Source organism: Salmo salar, chromosome 01, assembly GCF_965601325.2.
Source record: "Salmo salar chromosome 01, fSalSal1, whole genome shotgun sequence".
In the NCBI taxonomy this organism is placed as follows: domain Eukaryota; kingdom Metazoa; phylum Chordata; class Actinopteri; order Salmoniformes; family Salmonidae; genus Salmo; species Salmo salar.
In genome coordinates this window covers 39022501-39038337 of record NC_138291.1, presented here as the reverse complement: position 1 = coordinate 39038337, position 15837 = coordinate 39022501, and the positions used below count along the sequence as shown (strand labels likewise).

The 15837-nt window shown below is 44.9% G+C and overlaps 1 protein-coding gene across 5 annotated transcripts in view; it reads right to left on the bottom strand.

The window, feature by feature from the left end:
- npas3 (neuronal PAS domain protein 3) overlaps positions 1-15837 on the bottom strand; it is a 335830-nt gene that overhangs the window by 94668 nt on the left and 225325 nt on the right. The window lies entirely within an intron of this gene.

Genomic DNA, 15837 nt, shown 5'->3' with positions numbered 1-15837 from the left:
ACCATCAGACAGGCTAGCACCAGACAGGGTAGCACCAGACAGGCTAGCACCAGACAGGCTAGCATCAGACAGGCTAGCACCAGACAGGCTAGCACCAGACAGGCTACCATCAGACAGGCTAGCACCAGACAGGCTAGCACCAGACAGGCTACCATCAGACAGGCTAGCACCAGACAGGGTAGCACCAGACAGGCTAGCACCAGACAGGCTAGCATCAGACAGGCTAGCACCAGACAGGCTAGCACCAGACTGGCTACCATCAGACAGGCTAGCACCAGACAGGCTAGCATCAGATGACAGATTTCCATCTAGTGATTCACTAGCTGACGTTGTCTTGTTCTATTTCTCCAGAGTACTGCATATGGTGAATAACATAGTCTGGCTAGAACACTAGCCCATCATTCATCATAGTAATCTCCTATCAGCACGGTGTCTGCTGTGGTGGCTAAACGTTGGGAGAATTCTTCTCTCTTCTGTTCTACGGTGGAGGAAACAAACCCCAGCAGTGGTCACATCCAGTTAGAGTGACATTGTGGAGCCAGCTGCTTAGGCCTTCCAAAATGACACCTATTTGCACTTAAATGAGGGGATTTAAGTGCTGCTACAACATTACCACTTTGTCATATGTGATTTCATGTCTTTATCCAGCATTATGGAGGATGGAATGAGCTGTCCTTCGAGGAGTGAGGAATGTTCTGCTCTGCTCGGCTCCTCTCACTCGATATTCTAGATAGAGCCTTTCATAGTTGTTTTTCTCCTCCTCCATTGGGGGATTTTGCCGACATGCATCATACCGCAGCTCGGCTGTCTCCGAGGGTTAGGGGTAAAAAATGGACATGGCAATCATTACGCTGGTGAAGGACATCTGTTTCCCCCTTAAATTGTTGTCCTGATGGGGGGTCCAGGTCCAGGGATGTAGTAATGGAAAGAGAAAAAACTAGATAGGATATGGTGCTGTTGGTTGGTTGGTATGGCTATAAGGGTAATGCACCATTAGAATCCTCTTACAAGGGGTTTAAAGTGAATTGAATCTGCAGAAATGCATTTACGTACAATCATCTCCAACCAGATAACATTCACAGTCTAGTCTTGCATAGTACTGACTCTCATCTGATAGCATTTTCTCTTTGCTTCAAACTTGTAAAAGTCAAAGTACATGGAGGACATGTAAGGAGGAGTGTTGTGTGGTGGATGATGTAGCTTGGCTGCCTGTCCATTCACCTGCATTAAGCCTGATGAATAGACTAGGATTTATATCCCTGTATGGTTCACAGGCAAATACCGGCCCCAGCATCCCTCTTTCTTTCTTTCTCTCTCTCTCTCTCTTTCTCTCTCTCTCTCGCTCTCTTACTCTCTCTCGCTCTCTCTCTCTTTCTCATTCTCTCTCTCTTTCTCTCAGCATCTCTCTTCCTCTCAGGATCTCTCTCATCACTCTCTCCCTCTCCCCTCTCTCTATCTCAATTTCTCTCTCTCTCTTAATATATTCATATGAAAATAGAGCCCAAGGATGAACCAGAGATATCAGCAGCCAGAGAGCCTAAAAAACAAAGCTGCCATGTTGAGAACAGATGAGCGCCAGTCCCCTTCTTCACCTCCTCCTCCTTCCCTGTTTATTTTAAAGGTTTATCAGACCCAGGCTGTTTCAGAGAGAGCGAGAGGGGACAACTCTGTCAGTCTTCCTTCCACCTTAACTCTCTCTCTCTCCATATTGATTCATTAGTAATTATCTACTATCGCCTAGCCCCAAGGTCTCTTGTGCTACATTGCAGGTGTTTGCCACGATAATGAATGTATGAAGTTATCATCCTCGTGCACAAAGTGGCGGTGACATTTAGGAAAATCCTCTAAGCAAATTTCCATTCCGTTATCTCTGTACAGTCATGTGACAGAGGTAGCTGCACTAAGAGGCATCATTAAGACACAATAATTAGCCCTCATTTATAAAGCTCATGTAAATAAATCCAGATAATTGTTGTCATATTATTCATGGAGAATAAACTATATGTGCATTTGGGACAACAATTAGGACTGTGTGTACCGTGTCCACATATTCTCTATTGGCTGTGGCAGAGACAGTTGAGACAGTCTGAGTTTCTCACAGGATTCTTACACTAATTCCTCTGACAGAGTTGACTGGTAAATGGAATGAGTCTAACTCTGCGGGTCATTAACAATATATGAAGTCTCAGTGTTCGGTCGTTGTGTTTCCCATCGATGCTGTAATTATACAAGCGATAATCAGATCTAGCTAGCACAAAACGACACCAAAGCTATTCCAAAAATGATTTCCTATTAATTGGTGATGTGTATGCATACAACCTGATCTCCATATTCTAATTTCCAAACTTTGGCCTGCGGTTAGATCGGACAAAGTTTAGGCCCATGTCATTGATTCAGGCACAATAGTATCCCCCTGCCTCCCATCCTCCCCCCTTTCTCACCCTCCCTTCCTCTTCTACCTCACCTCATGCTCGGAGACGCTTTTATTCTCCAAAGTGAGAAATTGGAATGGGGGTCGCTTACATGGAGAACTGGTGACTCTTTGCTCTGGCTCTGAGAGGGTCAGGACTCATCTATTATCCTTCACTGGGAAAGTTCCCCTTCCTCATCACAGCTTGTTATATCCTTATATGATGGCTTCCCAGGGCCTTATATATGGGGAGATTACAAGCCTGGCTTCTTTCTCTTTTTCTTTCTTTCATCTGGGTGGAAATGTCACATTATGGGTCCACCCTTGCTTCTGATAAAAGGTTATTACTGAGTTTATGGCCTGGATGGAGCCCTGAAGAAATAGACAGATCACGCTGGACTTATTAATGAATAACATTTTGTAAAGTATGCAAAAAAAAAAGTGTTTTTAGAATTTTGCTGATCTTAGTTGTTGAGTAGAAACGATGATTCCTTGTTTGGCAAAAATGAAAGGACAGATGGAGTGATCAAGATAATTGAAGTGCAGTGAGTTCAATGCAGTTCATCATACTGTATGAGTTCTCATGAAGATGACTGACCCAGTTCCTTTCACTCTAGCATCATCCTCATCGCTAATGAAATACAACACCTTCCACTGTAATTCCAACCAAAAGTTCAAAAAGTTGAAAGGTTCCACATTGGTAATTTCTTCGCAATCCCTCTATCCTCCCTCCTCTGCTATGCCAGATGTTTTATGACAGCCTGGCGGTCAATAGCTTGTCCTTAGGCTGGAGAGCAGAGGAGAGGAGAGGTGCTTGGCATTAACTGGCGTCACCTCTCTATCCTGAGCTCCCCTCCTGGGGCCTGACATTGGGGTGAAATACGAGCCCTCTCAGAGAGCAGCTCCCCCATTCATTTGTTCCTTGTGCTGCCTGCACCCCACACCGACGCCACCATGGGCCCCACTCCGCTCCGCTCTCATTGTACCAGCGGCACCCGCCCGCCCACCCGCTCCACTGGGCCTCTAATAAAAAAGGCATCAATTTTCAGCTCTAGTGCCACTCTGATCTCTTTATATGTTCGACATCCAACATTAAATTAGAATGCTGTTGTAAATCCAACTTTAGGAATTTCCAATGAGTGCTCCGTGGGTTGCCCCTCTCTTTCACGATGAGACTGCGAGCACGGTCGGTAGCAAATCCTGCAACAAAAGAAGCCAGCAAGCGTACAACACGTCCAGACATTTGTTATGGTTGATTAGAAAGGAGAAGAGTGGGATGGGTCAGACAGTGCTCCAAGACTTCATATTTTATATCGTTTATACATACAATTTGTCTTTACAGGCTATCTTTACCTTTAAGAATAATCTAACTATGAAATCATCTAGCAAGCATCTAACATCTTGTAAATTGGCTTCAAACATTCATTCACTTTGAAAACAAAATTATGGCACCAATGTTAATTAGCTCATCAAAATCCCCTCCCCTCCAAAAAAAAGCCAATTGAAGCCCATTTACAGTTAATAATCCCAACTACTTTATCTTTCAATTCCAATTCAAACACAGTTGTATTCCCAATCCTGACGCTCCCCCAGATCTCAATCCAGATGAAAGGCTGATGGTGGATGTAAAAAGCCCATGCAGCGAGCAGCGAGCAGCGAGCTATCGTCAGTCAGTACACTGGAGATGCTATCTGGGTGATCCATCCGCCTTCAAACGTTAATAAGGATTGGAGAGGAGATGTGAAATAAAATGAGAGCAGCCCTATCAGTCTGGAGATGATCTGAAGGATGGAAATAAATCTGTGCATTGTGGATTATCAAAAGAGCAGTTTGGAGATGATGGATAGATAGAGGACTGCTGGAAAGGAGCTCACTGGAGGGGGGTTAATGGTGCTAGGGCTGAGGCTGGGGCTAGGGTTGGGGCTGGTGCTAGGGTTGGGGCTAGGGCTGAGGCTGGGGCTAGGGTTGGGGCTGGGGCTAGGGTTGGGGCTGGTGCTAGGGTTGGGGCTAGGGCTGAGGCTGGGGCTAGGGCTGAGGCTGGGGCTAGGGTTGGGGCTGGTGCTAGGGTTGGGGCTAGGGCTGAGGCTGGGGCTAGGGCTGAGGCTGGGGCTAGGCTTGGGGCTGGTGCTAGGGTTGGGGCTAGGGCTGAGGCTGGGGCTAGGGCTGGGGCTGGGGCTAGGGCTGAGGCTGGGGCTAGGGTTGGGGCTGGTGCTAGGGCTGAGGCTGGGGCTAGGGTTGGGGCTGGTGCTAGGGCTGAGGCTGGGGCTAGGATTGGGGCTGGTGCTAGGGCTGAGGCTGGGGCTAGGGTTGAGGCTGGTGCTAGGGCTGGGGCTGGGGCTAGGGTTGAGGCTGGGGCTAGGGTTGGGGCTGGTGCTAGGGTTGGGGCTAGGGCTGAGGCTGGGGCTAGGGCTGAGGCTGGGGCTAGGCTTGGGGCTGGTGCTAGGGTTGGGGCTAGGGCTGAGGCTGGGGCTAGGGCTGGGGCTGGGGCTGGGGCTAGGGCTGAGGCTGGGGCTAGGGTTGGGGCTGGTGCTAGGGCTGAGGCTGGGGCTAGGGTTGGGGCTGGTGCTAGGGCTGAGGCTGGGGCTAGGATTGGGGCTGGTGCTAGGGCTGAGGCTGGGGCTAGGGTTGAGGCTGGTGCTAGGGCTGGGACTGGGGCTAGGGTTGAGGCTGGGGCTAGGGCTGAGGCTGGGGCTAGGGCTGGGGCTAGGGTTGGGGCTGGGGCAAGGGCTGGGGCTGGGGCTAGGGCTGGGGATGAGGCTAGGGTTGATAGTGCAAAGTAAAATAAGTGAAAACCCTGTGCAGAGCAGTGTGTCTAGGTCCAGGTGTTTCTCTCTCTCTCTTCTCTCGCCCTTCACTCTCTCTTACCTCTCTCTTCTCTCTATTCCTTCTCTCTATTCTCTCTTCTCTCGCCCTTCACTCTCTCTTACCTCTCTCTTCTCTCTATTCTCTCTTTTCTCACCCTTCACTCTCTCTTATTTCTCTCTTCTCTCTATTCGTTCTCTCTATTCTCTATTCTCTCACTCTTCACTCTCTCTTACCTCTCTCTTCTCCCTATTCCTTCTCTCTATTCCTTCTCTCTATTCTCTCTTCTCTCACTCTTCACTCTCTCTTACCTCTCTCTTCCTTCTGTCTATTCTCTCTTCTCTCACACTTCACTCTCTCTTACCTCTCTCTTCTCTCTATTCCTTCTCTCTATTCCTTCTCTCTATTCTCTCTTCTTTCACTCTTCACTCTCTCTTACCTCTCTCTTCCTTCTGTCTATTCTCTCTTCTCTCGCACTTCACTCTCTCTTATTTCTCTCTTCTCTCTATTCCTTCTCTCTATTCTCTCTTCTTTCACTCTTCACTCTCTCTTACCTCTCTCTTCTCTCTATTCCTTCTCTCTATTCCTTCTCTCTATTCTCTCTTCTCTCACTCTTCCCTCTCTCTTCTCTCTATTCCTTCTCTCTATTCCTTCTCTCTATTCCTTCTCTCTATTCCTTCCCTCTCTTCTCTCGCTCTTCCCTTTCTCTTCTCTCTCCTCTCTCTCTCTCGGCTGGAACAACTGATGTTAGTGGTAGCACATTTAGTGTACATCACACAGAGCATGCTAAAATGTGGCCTGATTGTGTGTGGCTAGCCGAACGCAAAGTGAAACCAACGCTGTTACAAACTCTGGAACAAGTTATACCAATACCACTTATGACAACAGGAACCTTGGCCAAGTGCTAGCTACGGTTCTCAGATAAAAAAACAACAATTACACTTTCACTCACAAACAACTTTGTGTGACTATACTGTTGGTATTGTATGTTGGGGTGGATGAAAACCTGCCGATACTGTATTCCCTGTGGCTCAGTTGGTAGAGCATGGTGTGTGCTAATGCCAGGGTTGTGGGTTCGATTCCCACGGGGGGCCAGCACAAAAATAATAAAAAAATACAACAACAAAAAATATGCATGAAATGTATGCATTCACTTCTGTAAATCGCTCTGGATAAGAACGTCTGGTTAAATGTATACCTACTATATATGTAGCATATATAAGATTACTTTGTTTTTGAAAATATTTTGTTTTTGTAAAATTCTCTCAAGCTTCTTGGTGGTCAGAAAGCATAGAGAATAAGTCCATAATCCTAGGGTCCATCCCAAATGGCACCCTATTCCCTACATAGTGCACTACTATTTGACCAGGGCCCATAGAGCTCTGGTCAAACAGTAGTGCTCTATATAGGGAATAGAGTGCCATTTTGGATGCAGGTTTAGAGTTGGCTCTGGCGCCAGTGCAGGGTGACACAGGGAAGTGCTAGAGAATGTTTAGGGACCAGCTCATACATTTCACTGACAGGTGCTTTAAATCCCGTGTTTAGACTGATGCTGCCGTGGCCTGGCTGGCTGGCTATAGTGAGTGAGACTAACCTATGGGATGGATAGATCCACAGCCCCGTCATGTTTTAGTCACTGTTACAGCACCGTTGACAAAGTAATACCTCACAAGTGTGGTTATAGCTACCAAAACCTAGAAAGAAATGACACAACATGTAAAGGACGGAATCAATCAAGAATATACTGGATGTTGAAAAGGAAAAAAAACATACCCCACTTTTTGACCTTGAAAATCCACCATCAAACCACCGAAATCTTTTGAAAAACAACAACTATCTCCCTGTCCAACTGAGCAGTAGCGCCTGTCTGCTATCTCTTGTCTGATATTGAGTTGATATACCCAATTTATGACTACAAAATTGACAAGGGCAGAACAATCCATTGTGCATACATCTGCAGAATAATTTATATAATTAATCCAATTACTAACGAAACCTCGTTGACTTTCAGATTTTCAGATTCTTGCCGATCCCCCCCCCCCCCACACACACACACACCTCTCTCTCTGTTTCTTGGCTCAATATCAAGATGGAGAGTGTGGAAACTTGTCCTCCCCGAAGGATGGCGCCCTCTGAAACCTTGACATGCACAAAGACAGGCGCAGACAGAGCTGCCCTGCCGTGGACGATAAGGTCACCCCTGGGATTGGCCAGATTATCTCTGTCAAGCACTTGGACAGAGCACAGTCAAATGATGCATCATGCAGTCATTTTCAGGGGGAAAAAATCAATTTCTTCACCAGGTCGCTATTTGCTTTTCAAAGTGCCCTTGTAGTGTTTGGCTCTGAGCATTTATCAATTTAAATGTTGTGAATTGATACTGTTTTCTGTTGCTGGGCCTTGTAGGGAACATTGAATCATGTCCCCTCCTCCTTCCTCTACTCCTGTTCCTCACCATTGTAAATCTTTCTCTCTCTCTCTTTTTTTTTTTACCTCTCCCTAAATCCACTTATCTGTTTGTTGGATTGGAATACATTAGTAGTATTTATTACAGAGACCAAATTTTGGCTTCCTTATCCATTTATTTATTCATTTCTTTTTTCCTTCTTTATATTATATTTTAGAAAGGATTTTAGCGGTTTCCTTAAATGCTGCAGGTTCCCTTATATTTATATTTATGGGCAACGTTATACTACTATTATAGTGCTTGATTTACAACACTTACAAAACATAATTGCCCCCTATCAATATAACCAAATCTCAAAATATCCTAATCTCACATTTCGCCAGTTAAATGAATCCCAAAGTGATACAGAGCTGTAATATTTGACGGTGGAGATGGTAATTTCATTTGCTCGACAGTGAGTCGGCTGGCTGATGATGATATTCTGTAGTAGAGCAGATAAAGCACAGGCACTGGGACTGGGACTGTCTGGAATGACAGGCTTGTCCTTGTTTTCATTCAGGGCTCAGGAGTCTACAGGGCCAGCAGGTCCACTGAGGTGGCTCAATTAAACGTGACCTTCCGCTGGCCCTGTCTCCTTTACCACCAGTAGCAGTCTTCATGCAAATGGTCGCCCTCTGCTCTGTCACCCACACAACATCATAAATAAAATAATGCTTATTACCCATTTAGTAACATTTTGGATTCATGCCCTGATAGGCTATTTAAAAATAGAGAGAGGCAAAAAATCTCCCTCTCATATGCTTAGTGAGGCTTGACGTTATCTTTCCCTCAGCGTTTGATGGATAATGGTGTGTCCATTTGTTTTGGATTCACTACAGAGGTCAATTTAGTGTTGGCTGTGGGTTATGGGAAGTTACAGTAGCAGATTAATTTCACTTGCAAAAACTCCTCACAGTGCAGATTCATAGCTAAATGAAAATACTATTTTGGGAAATATAACAAATGACAAAATTTGCAGGAATATTTTCATTGAGAAAATATACAGTACAGTAAATTCAATATAAATATAAGAAAACCTCACTGACAATATTCAAGCTTTTGAAACACGACGCAAACAATGACAAATAAACAGACTAATTTAATGATCTCATTTGGTCTGGGCGACAGAGTCAAAAGTCTCCCGTATTCTGTGGAACACTGAGAGAAGGGACTGGGAATATGAGAAGGGTGTGTGTGAACTGGGAGTGTATGTGTGTGTGTGTGTGTGTGTGTGTGTGTGTGTGTGTGTGTGTGTGTGTGTGTGTGTGTGTGTGTGTGTGTGTGTGTGTGTGTGTGTGTGTGTGTGTGTGTGTGTGTGTGTGAGGGAAAGAGGGATAAAAGAGGGCGAGGACTGATCGGTTCACAAAGATGTGATCAGACATTCAGGCAGATGTTTATGCTAATAGATTCAATATTCCCCCTCCATCCCACTTGGCCTCAGATCCTCTGGGAGTCAGGGGGCTGGAAGCCGGGGGCCGCACAGCCTCATCCGGCCCCACTGCTTAGGGAGGGAGTCTGGGCTAGAGGGAAAGGAGGGAGAGGGTGGAGGGATCAGGCTCCTGGTGTCTCTCTGTCTCTCTCTGTGTGCACACAGCCACACATGCATAGCCCTGTCACTTAAAGCCAAGCAGATGTCTACATTCAATTCCAGCTCCACAATTGGAAAAGCCTTTTGCAGCGAAACGTGAATGGGAGAAGGGCACTGAGGTCTAACCGGTGTCGCTCCACAATAAAAGGGAGGCCTTGTTTCGTGAAGGAGGGAGAGAGACTTATACCTCCCTCCAACACAGAGAGAGGGAAAGGCATTGGAAATATGCCAACTCAATCACATTGTTGTGCACATAAACAATGGAAAGAGAGCGAGCTTCAACCATATGGTCCTGCTATGTCAGGTTCTCAATGTGCCGTTCCTCTAATAATTCAGAGTGTTTTAACATGTTTCTGTACTTGGAACGGGTTAAAATAAAAAGCTAGCAACTCCTTTGAGACAGATGAAAAGTCATATGGTCGCTGTATTCCAGATGTATCAATTTCCTTGGATATTCAGTCCATGCAAGTGCATATGCTGCACTGGCGCCGGCTTGGAATGGGACGGATTCCAAAAGCTAATATTCTGTTGGCCGGAATAATGCAATTATTATTTTCCTAGCTATCAGCCTAAGCACACACAGTGCCATCTGTTATACAAAACAAACATACACATCTCAATTACCAAACAGACAGCTGCATGGTCACACCTCTGCACCGCCACGGCGTGCCTACATCGCGCCAACAGGAGGATTTTGAGGGGGTTCCATGACAGTATTAGGATCAGCAGGGCCTGCGTCCCAAATTACACCCTATTTCCTATATAACGCACTACTTTTGATCAGAGTTCTATGGGCCCCTGTGGGCCCTGATCAAAAGTAGTGCACTACATACTGGAGTAGGATGCCATTTGGGACGTTTTCAGGGTCTTTAAAAGACAGAATCTTTTCTAGCTAAAATGCTACACAAACTAAATTTGAGTCAGCTAGCCGAGCCCAGAGGGTCTACTTCTTCAAGATCCATGCTGCAGTGTCTGTCTACTGCAAGGTATGTCTGTCTACTGCAAGGTATGTCTGTCTACTGCAAGGCATGTCTGTCTATTGCAAGGCATGTCTGTCTATTGCAAGGTATGTCTGTCTACTGCAAGGCATGTCTGTCTACTGCAAGGTATGTCTGTCTACTGCAAGGTATGTCTGTCTACTGCAAGGCATGTCTGTCTCCTGCAAGGCATGTCTGTCTACTGCAAGGTATGTCTGTCTACTGCAAGGTATGTCTGTCTACTGCAAGGCATGTCTGTCTACTGCAAGGTATGTCTGTCTACTGCAAGGTATGTCTGTCTACTGCAAGGCATGTCTGTCTCCTGCAAGGCATGTCTGTCTCCTGCAAGGCATGTCTGTCTCCTGCAAGGTATGTCTGTCTACCGCAAGGCATGTCTGTCTCCTGCAAAGGCATGTCTGTCTACCGCAAGGCATGTCTGTCTCCTGCAAAGGCATGTCTGTCTCCTGCAAGGCATGTCTGTCTCCTGCAAGGCATGTCTGTCTCCTGCAAGGCATGTCTGTCTCCTGCAAGGTATGTCTGTCTCCTGCAAGGCATGTCTGTCTCCTGCAAGGCATGTCTGTCTCCTGCAAGGCATGTCTGTCTACCGCAAGGCATGTCTGTCTCCTGCAGGCATGTCTGTCTCCTGCAAGGCATGTCTGTCTCCTGCAGGCATGTCTGTCTCCTGCAAGGTATGTCTGTCTACCGCAAGGCATGTCTGTCTACCGCAAGGCATGTCTGTCTCCTGCAAAGGCATGTCTGTCTACCGCAAGGCATGTCTGTCTCCTGCAAAGGCATGTCTGTCTCCTGCAAGGCATGTCTGTCTCCTGCAGGCATGTCTGTCTCCTGCAAGGCATGTCTGTCTCCTGCAAGGCATGTCTGTCTCCTGCAAGGCATGTCTGTCTCCTGCAAGGCATGTCTGTCTCCTGCAGGCATGTCTGTCTCCTGCAAGGCATGTCTGTCTCCTGCAAGGCATGTCTGTCTCCTGCAGGCATGTCTGTCTCCTGCAAGGCATGTCTGTCTCCTGCAAGGCATGTCTGTCTACCGCAAGGCATGTCTGTCTCCTGCAGGCATGTCTGTCTCCTGCAAGGCATGTCTGTCTCCTGCAGGCATGTCTGTCTCCTGCAAGGCATGTCTGTCTACTGCAAGGCATGTCTGTCTCCTGCAAGGCATGTCTGTCTACCGCAAGGCATGTCTGTCTCCTGCAAGGCATGTCTGTCTCCTGCAAGGCATGTCTGTCTACCGCAAGGCATGTCTGTCTTGCAATTCCATGGCAAGCTGAAACAATTCCAATGGTACTGCTACAGAACTGTTAAATACAGGCATTAGCTGTGCTAAATTGCTGAGGCAGTGGAGGCGTTTTAGCAGGCATATACGAATAAAATTACACCAAATTTGGCTTATAACAACCATTATCCCTTGTCCAACAAATTCCTTCACATAGCCTATCTATTATTAAAACACTGTACATTCGGTATCCAAACTTTCCATTCTATTACGAAGAATGTCAAGAAATAAAATGTTTTTATCTTTGAGTTTAGTAATGATTCAAAAAGAGACCATTCTGGTATGGCTGCTTCCTCAAAGGGGAGCTACAGTCACTGATTGGTCAAATGAAGACGGAACATTATTCCAGAGAACTAAGACATACACTTAGACACCTGCGATTAACTTGGGGGGAACACAGGCTTATGCGCCATTTGCAAAACAAAAATGTTAATTCTGACCATCTGTTTCACTGAACTGACTGGCTGCACAACCGGTGCCATAATAACAGCCATTTCACACTAGCACAGAACTGTCCGATACAATCTGAACAATCCAAATACAAGGGTTCACACTCACAGACATTGAAGAGACACTAAGGCATTATATCAACTTTCTGTACTTTACCATCATCAGTTATCAGTTAGCTCAACATAAAAAACATGAGTTATGTGCACAGACCTAAAGTTAGGGTACGGCCCTTATTTACTACTAGATTTATGTACATTGATCGGCTTTGTCTACAAGGCTATTAAAACTGTTACTGTAATAACTTACTAATTTCCCAGTACTATATGATGTTGAACCAAACAGGTAAAAGGCCATTAGGCCAACCCTCTCTCTCTCTCTCCCTCTCCCCCCCCCCCCCTCTCTCTCGAAGCCATAATATTCAACATAGAAGTTGAATACATTAACTTTTACTATAAAGAATAAAACATTTAAAACTTTGATAGAGGGAATGGACTTTAATTACACAGCAAGTCCTAAATAATGGCTTCATTAACATAATGTTTGATATGCAGAACATTTTTAGACATTGAATAAGAGGATGAAAATCCCCATACATAAATCTGCTTTAGATTGTCTGCCTGGCACCATAAAATTCATAACCTTGTCAATTTGAAAAAGGCTTAAAAAACCTCCTAGATCGAATTAATGTAGAAAATAATTAGCAACTATGTTAAAAAGAAATGGCTTGGCAGACAGATTAAGTGGCTAAAAAGTAAAACAGCAATTAAGATCACAGAGGGTTAGAATTCTCTGTGTACACATGCTAGATTATACAACGAACTCATACAAGTACAAAAAAAAAACAGCACTTAATCACTCACTCATTCTAACCGCTGATAAAACTATGAACAAGATAACTACATCACGCAGCCCAAAGCTTAGGGGACCTATTTGACAATTAATCAATTATTTGATAGAAATCATTAATCAATCTTTACTTGAATTAATCTGTAGATAGATGTGGCTGCAGCCTATACAATTCACTATTTTTAATTTGTTAAACTGATTGCCTTTTTTTGTCCTTTATATTGTCGTCTTAATTTAGCTAAACAATGTCTACGCATTCCCTCAAAGATACAAAGATCTCTACATCATAATGTTATTAGAGAATACTTCATTATGAGTCCTGTAATACACGCAGCCACACAGCTAAAACACACAGCCACACAGCTAAAACACACAGTCAAAACACACAGACACACAGCTAAAACACACAGCCACACAGCTAAAACACACAGATACACAGCTAAAACACACAGCCACACAGCTAAAACACACAGCCGCACAGCTAAAACACACAGTCACACAGCTAAAACACACAGACACACAGCTAAACAGTCACACAGCTAAAACACACAGCAACACAGCTAAAACACACAGTCGCACAGCTAAAACACACAGTCAAAACACACAGCCACACAGCTAAACAGTCACACAGCTAAAACACACAGCAACACAGCTAAAACACACAGCCACACAGCTAAAACATGCAGCCACACAGCTAAAACACACAGTCGCACAGCTAAAAAACACAGTCAAAACACACAGCCACACAGCTAAACAGTCACACAGCTAAAACACACAGCCACACAGCTATAACACACAGTCGCACAGCTAAAACACACAGTCAAAACACACAGCCACACAGCTAAACAGTCACACAGCTAAAACACACAGCAACACAGCTAAAACACACAGTCGCACAGCTAAAACACACAGTCGCACAGCTAAAACACACAGCCGCACAGCTAAAACACACAGCCACACAGCTAAAACACACAGCCACACAGCTAAAACACAGCCCCACAGCTAAAACACACAGCCGCACAGCTAAAACTGTCACACAGCTAAAACACAGTCACACAGCTAAAACACAGTCACACAGCTAAAACACATAGCCACATAGCTAAAACACATAGCCACACAGCTAAAACAGCCACACAGCTAAAACAGTCACACAGCTAAAACACAACTCACACAGCTAAAACACACAGTCACACAGCTAAAACACATAGCCACACAGCTAAAACACATAGCCACACAGATAGACGAGTTTGTATTGGTCTGCCATGTAGAATGCTTCTGTCTATATCATGAGTTGGTCAGTATGTGTAGGTAATCCTTTCTAACGCAGCTTATTTTTAAGATATCACATATTACAACTACATAAGTGTTGCTCTCCACTTTCTGGGGGATTGAGTTTTGAAATCAGTGGAATAAGATAGGATAACTAAGGAGATGGAGAAAATTCTGGTGTTTGATTGCAAATACGCAGACGGAGTGGAAAAGAGAACACACAGAAGGCTGTTGTATAAAACCCCTGTCTCGGGATTACATCTTCAAACTGAGGGCAACCATGGCAACTGTGACAGACAGGGAGAAGCGTCCGTCCATGTATACGGGTAAGATAGTCTAGCAAGCTACATTTTCAGAAATGACACGTTTCTAATTTTGTCAGAAAGTAGTTTCCATGGCTGGCTCACTAGCTAACATTATGTGTATGATCTGTGTAGTTATATTATTCGTATCTCAGAGTCATTTGCATTGCTAGTTATAGCCTAATGTTGAACCTGGTGGGTTAGCTACCTGCAGATTCATTCAGGGTAGTAACATTGTGAAATGTGATTATTGTTTAGCTAGCTAGCTACATGTCTAAACAAAAGACTCCAATACTATGCAAGTTATTTATTTTTATCCCCAATTTTCCATCTTGTCAATAGAATGTGCATGATGTCACTGCAACAACTGTCGATAGATGTAGCTGGTAAATTCGCTCTGGCTATCTACTCCGATTTCAGACCACTCTCGTTCAACACCCGTCGAATATGGCCGGTGTCAGTAAACGCTGGCAAAAAAGTGTAATTAAATGTTTTTCGGCTCCCGAGTGGCGCATAATTGGCCCAGCGTTGGCCCAGCGTTGGCTCAGCGTTGGCCCAGCGTCGTCCGGCCAGGGTAGGTCGTCATTGTAAATACGAATTTGTTCTTAACTGACTTGCCTAGTTAAATAAAGGTTAAATGAAAAAGATCTATTTTTAAATTTGCCAGCAGCACAGTTGTAGTCACCAACGCTCTGGATAACATAACCATAACAGCCTAACCAGCTCTGCAAGGGCGAGTAAAATGGTCAGAGTGAGCTGTTCTCTCATTTGTGTCTGGAAGTAGCTAGCAAGCTGGCCAACGTTAGCCAGTTACCTTGGGTGCTTGACTGCCGCTGTGAGGTCAGAATGCTCGGATCAACCCTACTCCTCGGCCAGAGCGTCTAATGTGAGCTCTGAACGCTCCGAGAGCGAAACGGACAATCTGACAACACTCTGAATTTAGGAACGCCCAGAGCTCACTCTGAGCGCACTCTGGCACTCTGGCACGCCCGTAGTATAAACCAGCCTTTAGTCTTGAAATCTTTGGTTGTTTAGTACATGGCATCACATGTGAATCCTTAAATAGTTGGGCGGGGCTGAGGCTTTAGAGGGTGTGAACGATGCTGAATGGGTTTCGACAAAGAAGAGCTCTCCACTAGGTGTACCAAAACATTCCAGGGCCATTTTCTCAAAAGTGAAGTTACAAGTTTATCAACCTTCAAAGCAGAATTACTTTCCCATTGTTCCTCAACTGTACTGTATGATATATCATTTTCTAGCTCTGAGTCTCTACTTTTATCCGATGTAGAAAGCACGCTCGCCGGTATCTGCATCCAGGGTATGTACATCATTTGGTTACATCTATTTGTCCTTTACATCTAAGTGTCCTGTATTCTATTTATGCCATGCATTATGTATCTAAGTGAGTGTTTTCTTATGCAATATTTTAATGATGTCAATTCTGTTAAGTCTATTGGTTATAC